The sequence below is a fragment of the Lepidochelys kempii genome, chromosome 24, assembly GCF_965140265.1.
Source record: "Lepidochelys kempii isolate rLepKem1 chromosome 24, rLepKem1.hap2, whole genome shotgun sequence".
Classification (NCBI taxonomy): Eukaryota; Metazoa; Chordata; order Testudines; family Cheloniidae; genus Lepidochelys; species Lepidochelys kempii.
This window is the reverse complement of record NC_133279.1, coordinates 721,933-728,572: the sequence shown is the minus strand read 5'-3', so window position 1 is coordinate 728,572 and position 6,640 is coordinate 721,933.

The window sequence follows — 6,640 nt, the reverse complement described above, 5'->3', positions numbered from 1 at the left end:
CAGGGACTTGGCGATTCCCGGCCCAGGAGCCCAGAGTCCAGCATGGGAGCACCAGCCTCAGGTAATGCTGGGGGGCAGGGAAGGTGGGGCTGGCCCCCCAGGTAATGGGGAGGGAGGCATAGGGTGTGGGTGGGGGCTGGGATGGTGACCCACGGCACCTCCATAGGGCCCGTGCTCCATCCTCATTACCCCAGATCCTGACATGTGGCAGGGGTGCTGGCTGGTTGCAGGGTACAGCAGCCTGGGTGGGACTGGCCCCGGTGCCCCAGGACAGAGCTCCCTTGAGCCGTGCGGCTGGTGCCAGGCCGGGTGCCATGCGTTGTGGGTGGGGCTGGCTGATAATGGCAGAGCTGGGGCCCAGGCAAACCAGGCCCTTCGAGTCCAGCCCCCCAGCCCCTGGCCTGGAGAGCTGGGGGGAGGGGAGGGGCAAAGCCAGCCTAAGACCTGCCCCCCTGCGGGGGGGGGGGGGCGCAGTCCCATGGCAAACACAGTGGGCGGAGTCCTGGTTAGCCCCTGGGTATGTAAGTGCTGACACGGGGGGGGCGGGGGGTGCTGCAACCCCGGCTTGAAGCGGTTCCCATCGTATCCAGGGTTCCTTTGGTTCAGTGGCTCTCAGCGCCCCTGGCTAGCTATGTCCGTGCGTGTGGCCACTCATCTGGCTCTGCGTGTGAGCATTATGTTGTCATGCAGAAGAGCATGTGTGTGATTGCGTGTCCCTGCACAGGACCAGTGCTCTCCCTCATCCAACCCCCTCCAGGGACCCCAGGCCTGGCAGAGGCAGGAGACACCCCCTCTGGATAAGAGCTGGCACCTGGGGGTGCCCCCAGGTAAGTGGCCCCCCCACCCCAGAGGGGCTCAGCCCAGCTGGGGTTGAGGGAATGCACCAGGCACCTCCTCCCGCTGTGTTTGGGGGTCCTGGTGCTGGCAGTCCCATGGCAGAGGTGCCCAGGTGCTGACTCGCAGCTGCATGCCTGCTGTACCTGGCACCCCTCGCTGGGGCCAGTTGGGTCCCATGGGGAATCCCAAACTCGCCACCAGCCCCCCCACCCCCGCTGGCCACAGTCCCTGTCTGGGCCGGTCTGTTGAGCTCCGGGGGGGGTCTTGCTCCTCCCTGGGTCTGGGCAGCAGCATTCTCCCCATGCCCCAGCTTTTCCCCGATTTCCTGCTAGCACAGGGCCCCCTGCAGTCAAGGGACCTCTGAGTAAGACATGCTCAGCCTGGCCAGGGCTCCCTACCTCCTGGGGGGGCGGGGGCAGGAATGGGAGGGCAGGGAATGGATCTGGGTTTATAGTTTGCAACCCAAATCCCTCTTCTTGCTCTTTGCCTGGCCAGTGTGTGTGGGGATGGCACGGGGGGGAGCTGCCACCATGCTCCCCTTCAGAATGGCTTGGGCAGGAGGGGGATTGGGCCAGGTCCTGCACACCTGGCCCTGCTGCCCCAGCTGTCTCCCTTCGGGACTTAGCACCAGCTTGGTCCAACCTGTTTAAACTCCCCCCTTGAATGCAGATGAGGCCTGGAGGGGCGGGGGCAGGGTTCAACCCCTGGGGGAGCCCTGGACCCCCAGTGCAGGCCCCCATTCCCAGCTGCAGCTCTAGGGGCTCCCAGCCAGCTGCCTTGGCCAGCCCCACAGCTCTGACACCCTCCCCTGTGCAGGGCAAGGGCATTCGAGGGACAGCAGCTGCTGGGGGCATGGCGGGAGATTCCCTAGTTTGCAAAAGCCTCTGCTGGGAAGTTCAATCCAACCCCAGGGTCTGAGCCCTGCCCCCCACAGCACCCCCTGCTGGGAGAGGTGATGGCTGGAGGAGGCGGGGGCTGTGGCTAATGTGTCCTGACACTGTTCCCCAGTAACACAGTAACCTTGTGGGAGGAATCTCACATCACACCACTGGCTGACACAGACCTGGCAGGATGCTGGGCCCCTGCTCCTGTGCCGAGCCCCCTGCAGCCCCCTCCACGGGCTGACAGACCCTGGAGGGATGCAGGGCCCTGGCCCAGGGTTGAGCCCCCAGCAGTCCCCTTGGGCAAAGAAACTCGGTCAGAGCAGCAGATGGGGGCGGGGGAATCTGGTTCCAGGATCCCAGCTCCTGCAGTTGGTAATTCACTGAGACTACAAAACCATTACTGCATCCAACCAGCGCCTGGCTGGCATGGGGGCAGTGCTGGCCTGGCTCGATCCCAGCTGGTATCTTGGGGCAGAGGGTGCCCAAGTGCTGTCATGGGTGCCCCGTGCTGCCCAGTGGGCTGTGCTCTCTGGATCCTGCCACCCCATAGCTCCCCTAGCTCCCCACCTGCAGCAGCTGGGTGTGCAGGCAGCTGCCTCCATGGAGCTGGTCTAGGCTTGTCTGGGGCGTGGGGAGGAGCCAGCAAACCTGCCAGACAGGTCCTGCGGGCGGGTGCTCCAGCCACGAATGGAGTTTACCTCTGGCTCAGCTGGGGAGCAGTGGCGTTTACTCACACCTGGCTGCATGGCCACCCCGCTTGCCCTGGGCCTCCTGGACTGGCTCGGCCTTGCAGCCGGCGCAGGCCTTGTGGCCTGTAAAAACCTGCACCCAGCGAGGAGGTGCTGCGTCAGGCCTGGCTCGCCTGACGCGTTTGCCAGCCATAAAGCACAAGGAGTTTGTTGTCTGCACCTTTACATACTAGCCTGACCCAATTCCCAGTTAGGGGGTCTCTGCATCTTGGTGCTGGCCAGGCCTGGAACCGCACAAACGTCTTTCCCACCCCTGGCTCCTCCAGCGAGTAGGCGCTGAGCGTTGCTGGGGCCTATGAGTGTGGGGCACACCCCAGCCTTGCTATGGGGCTGGGGGCTTTGCTGCCCCTGTTGCTCCAGTGAGCCTAACCCCGTCCCTGCCCAGAAGCGCCCCCTCCCGCAAGCAGGCTAGCCCTACTGCTCCCTGCCCCGTGACAGGGAGAGCCTTGTGCCTGGGAGCTTAGTTATAGCTGGGGGGTGCCCAGTGCTCAGCAGGGGAGCAGCCTGTTGAGGGTTCAGAAGACCCGTCTTCCCCTGGAAGCAGAGTCAAAGGAGCAAGTGTGGCCCCAGGACCCCCCAAGCCAGCCCGTTACCCAAGCCAGGCTGGGCATGCAGCCATGTGTCCGTCCACGGGCCAGGCTGGGAGCTGCTGACGTAACTGGGGGGTCATTTCACAAAGGAGAGGCAAGCGCTCTCCTCCCTGCTGCCGGCCTCTCGGCCTCCGCCATTCTCTGCTTCCCGTCTGTCCGTCCCACCCTCCTCCTGGCTGGCATGGGGCTCCCCTTCCCTATTCCCACCTGGCCTGCGGTGGAGAGGCCTCCCAGGGGGAAAAGCCAGGCGATTTGCAGTGTGTGTGTGTGGGGGGGTTGCCTTGGTGCTGGGGGGTGGGGGGAGGTGAGTCACAGGCCCTGGGAGGAGTAGCAGCTCCACTTGCAAAATCCCTTTTGCAACATGCCTGGAACTTGGCTCCTTTCCCCAGCCTGGCCTGGCCCAGAGTCCCCCAGCCATGGGGCAGCCCCATGCGCTCTGCAGGACTCGGGACTCCAGGGCAGGTTCCTGGTAGGGCCAGTGGTAGGGCCCTGCTGGGCTCCGTGGCCTCCAGGAATTCAGTGGGACTGCACCCCTTGTATGGGTATGAGCTGGGTATGGAGAGCGCTGGCCCTTCCAGACCAGGGGCTGCATGGGAACTCCAAGGAGTCACCGCCCTAAATGCTGCGCCCACTGGGAGAGGCCCAGTGGGGCCCTGAGGAGCTCTGAGCCCCCATGGCACCATGCTGGCACCGTGCACACATGCCCAAGCCTTGCTCTCATGGGGAGGGGCAGCCCTTGGCTGGAACCTGCCGTACCTGGAGCCTGAGAGAAGAGCTGGGGGGAGGGGGCCTTGGGAAGCTGGTCCCAGGTTCCTCTCTGGTTGTGGGGGCAGGAAGCCACAGACCCACCCAGCCTGGGACCCTGGCAGGGGATGAGGAAAGTTTTGCACAAGGGCCTCGCTGGTACCAGGCTGGCAGCAGGGCCTGTAGGGCAGCTCGGGCACCAAGCCGCCTCTTAAACCTCCGGCACGCCAAGGAGCCTGTCCCCGCCCCGGGCCCCCTGCCTCCCTGGGCCCGCCCCTTGCACAGGCTTCCCTGTGGTGCCACCCCCAGGTCTCAGCTACCTGCCTGGCTGCACGGATCACACAGCAGCCCTGGCCTTTGCTCCCGAATTAGGCGCTGGGCCAGCCGCCCCCGCCATGTTCCCCAGACCCAGTCACGTCACCGCTGGCAGGGGCCAGCTCCCACCTGGGCACTCTACTCTACCTGCTCAGCCATAAATAGCCTGCAAGGTGTGGGTCCTGGCCCCTTGGGCACCGCCCACTGCGTGCGCCACCCACCGTGTTTGTCTCGCACCATGTTTACACCTTGCACGCTCACCTTTGTCCTGCACACGTCGCCTAGCATGTGAAGGGAGAGTCATGCCTGAGTGGGCATTGCCCTGCCCTGGCACTGACCTCACCCCTACCCCTTGCCCTCACCTCACCCCCCAGCCGGGTCGGGCCCCCAGCGCAGGGGTGACCCCAAACCAACCCTACCCCCAGACCTGCCCTGCTCCTGTGCTTTGCCCAGCACGGCTTCTGCCCTGCCAGCACCGTGGAGAGGCACCCCTGCCCTGCCAGCACCTAGACTCCTGGCCCCTAGATTGGGGGGAGCTCATCATGCACCCCAAACCTCACCTGTATTGGAAATCCAGGGGCTGACAATACGATCACCCCCTTGATCTGCCAGCTATGGGGCACGGGCCTCGCCATGAGGCCCTGAGCTCCCACCCCATATGGCCATCCCAACTTCACTTGGGGCTTTGTCCCTCCACCCCCAGCCCTGAATCCTTCATCCCCACAGAGCAAATGCCGAGGCCCCTGGGTCGCCAGCTCCCCCACCGCCACCTCCAGCAAGCGTGCACGGGGTGATGTCCTTGGAGTGAAATCATAGCCATAAATCCTGTTATCACCAGGCTACTGCTGGCCATGGGGGAAGGTCGCCCCAGCGCAATTGGGGGAGGGACAGCTGGGAACCAGCAGGGCTCTGCCTAGCCTCAGCTCACCCGTTGGTTGTACCTGTGCTGGTGGGGGCCTGGCTGCTCCTTGTCCCAGAAATGGGGTGTCCCGGGGGCCTTCAGGCGGGAAGGGGCCTGTCCTGGCTTGGTGTGTCTGGCTCTTTCCTGGGGCAGAGGCCCAGGGAGCTGGGCAAAGGCTGGCATGACGGGTCGTCTCACAACTCCCTTTGCCCACTGCTTCAATTCCTGCCAGGCTCGGCAACTCTGGAGCCTGGGGCGGGGGGGGTCTCTGAAGGTGCCTCATGAGCTGTTATCACCACCAGGGCATCAGGGCTGCCAGTGGTTTGTGGGGAGGAGCTGGGAGTCAGGACTCCTGGGTTCTATGCTTTATTGTGACCCTGACTCTCTGTGTGATCCTGTCCCCACTTTCTGCCTCAGTTTCCCCTGTTAGCTGTACAGTGGGGCTAACCCCACCTTCGCCCTGGAGGGTGTAGGATTAAAGCATTTTGTGCCCCATGTGGGCCACCCCAAAGGTCACTACTGGGAGATTACAAATGCATGCAAGCAGTGGCTGCCCAAGCCAAGCCAGCTTGGTGGGAGCCGGAGTCCTGCTAATGCAGTAATTAGAAGTTATGGGCTGGCTGTGAAGAGGGAAGATGAAAGAGGCCACGGTGAGGGCCCCCCACCACCACAGGAAGCAGCAGCCAGCAATGGTAGCTGGGTGCAGATGCAGATGGGGCAGGTGCTGGGGTCTGGGCAGGCTGTGGGGGCCTATCTGGGGGATCTGGCACCTTGCTGACCCCAGTGGACCTGGGGTAGTGGAAGGAAGGCCTGGCCTCGTTCTGTGGTCATCGCATCCAGCTGCCCATGTGACATGCACATTCGAGAGATGCCCTGGGGGGTGTGGGTGCTTGACCCTGACCGGCACATGGCCCAGTGGTAGGTGACTGGTGTGGGAAGGTGTGTCAGGACCCACTGCTCTAGGGAGCCCGGTGACAGCCACCATGCCAGGACTCAGAGGTGAAGTTGTCTTACCAAGACCTTCCAGCGGCTCCAGGGACCAGTCCCAGTGTGGCTGCAGCCAGCTCCAAGCCTGCGTGGGGCATGCAACATTACCCACAATCAATGGCTCATTATGTAATAAACAAGGGGAAAGTTGTTTTGCAAACGTGGCTGAGTTATCAGCTCACGAGACTCCGGTGAAGCGTCGCTCGGCAAGGCTTAACAAGAATGGATCGGTGTTCGGGGCAGACGCGAGGCATAGCCATGCGCCGGTCAGCTGGCTAAGGACACATGGGTCTGGCCTGGATGCGGGAATGGCTCTCCAAAGGGCCCCAGCGCTGCAAAGCCCCAGCCCCAGGCTGGAGCAATCTCCCTTTGGCAAAGCAATTCTACTGGGAAGGTATTTCACAATATCAAACAAACGGAGAGCAAATAGGAGTGGGGGTGGGGGAGCTGGGCATGTTTGTGGCTGGTGCAAAGCCCTGGGAGAATAGACATGGCTGATAAGGGGGAAAGGAGGCGGGTGCCTGTTATCCAGCTACCTGCCTATCAAAATCTCGCTCTGTCCCCTACACCTCATCAGCTGCTCCCCAAGCCCCACTTGCCCAGATGTTTTTGATGTCCCCAAAACACACCAGA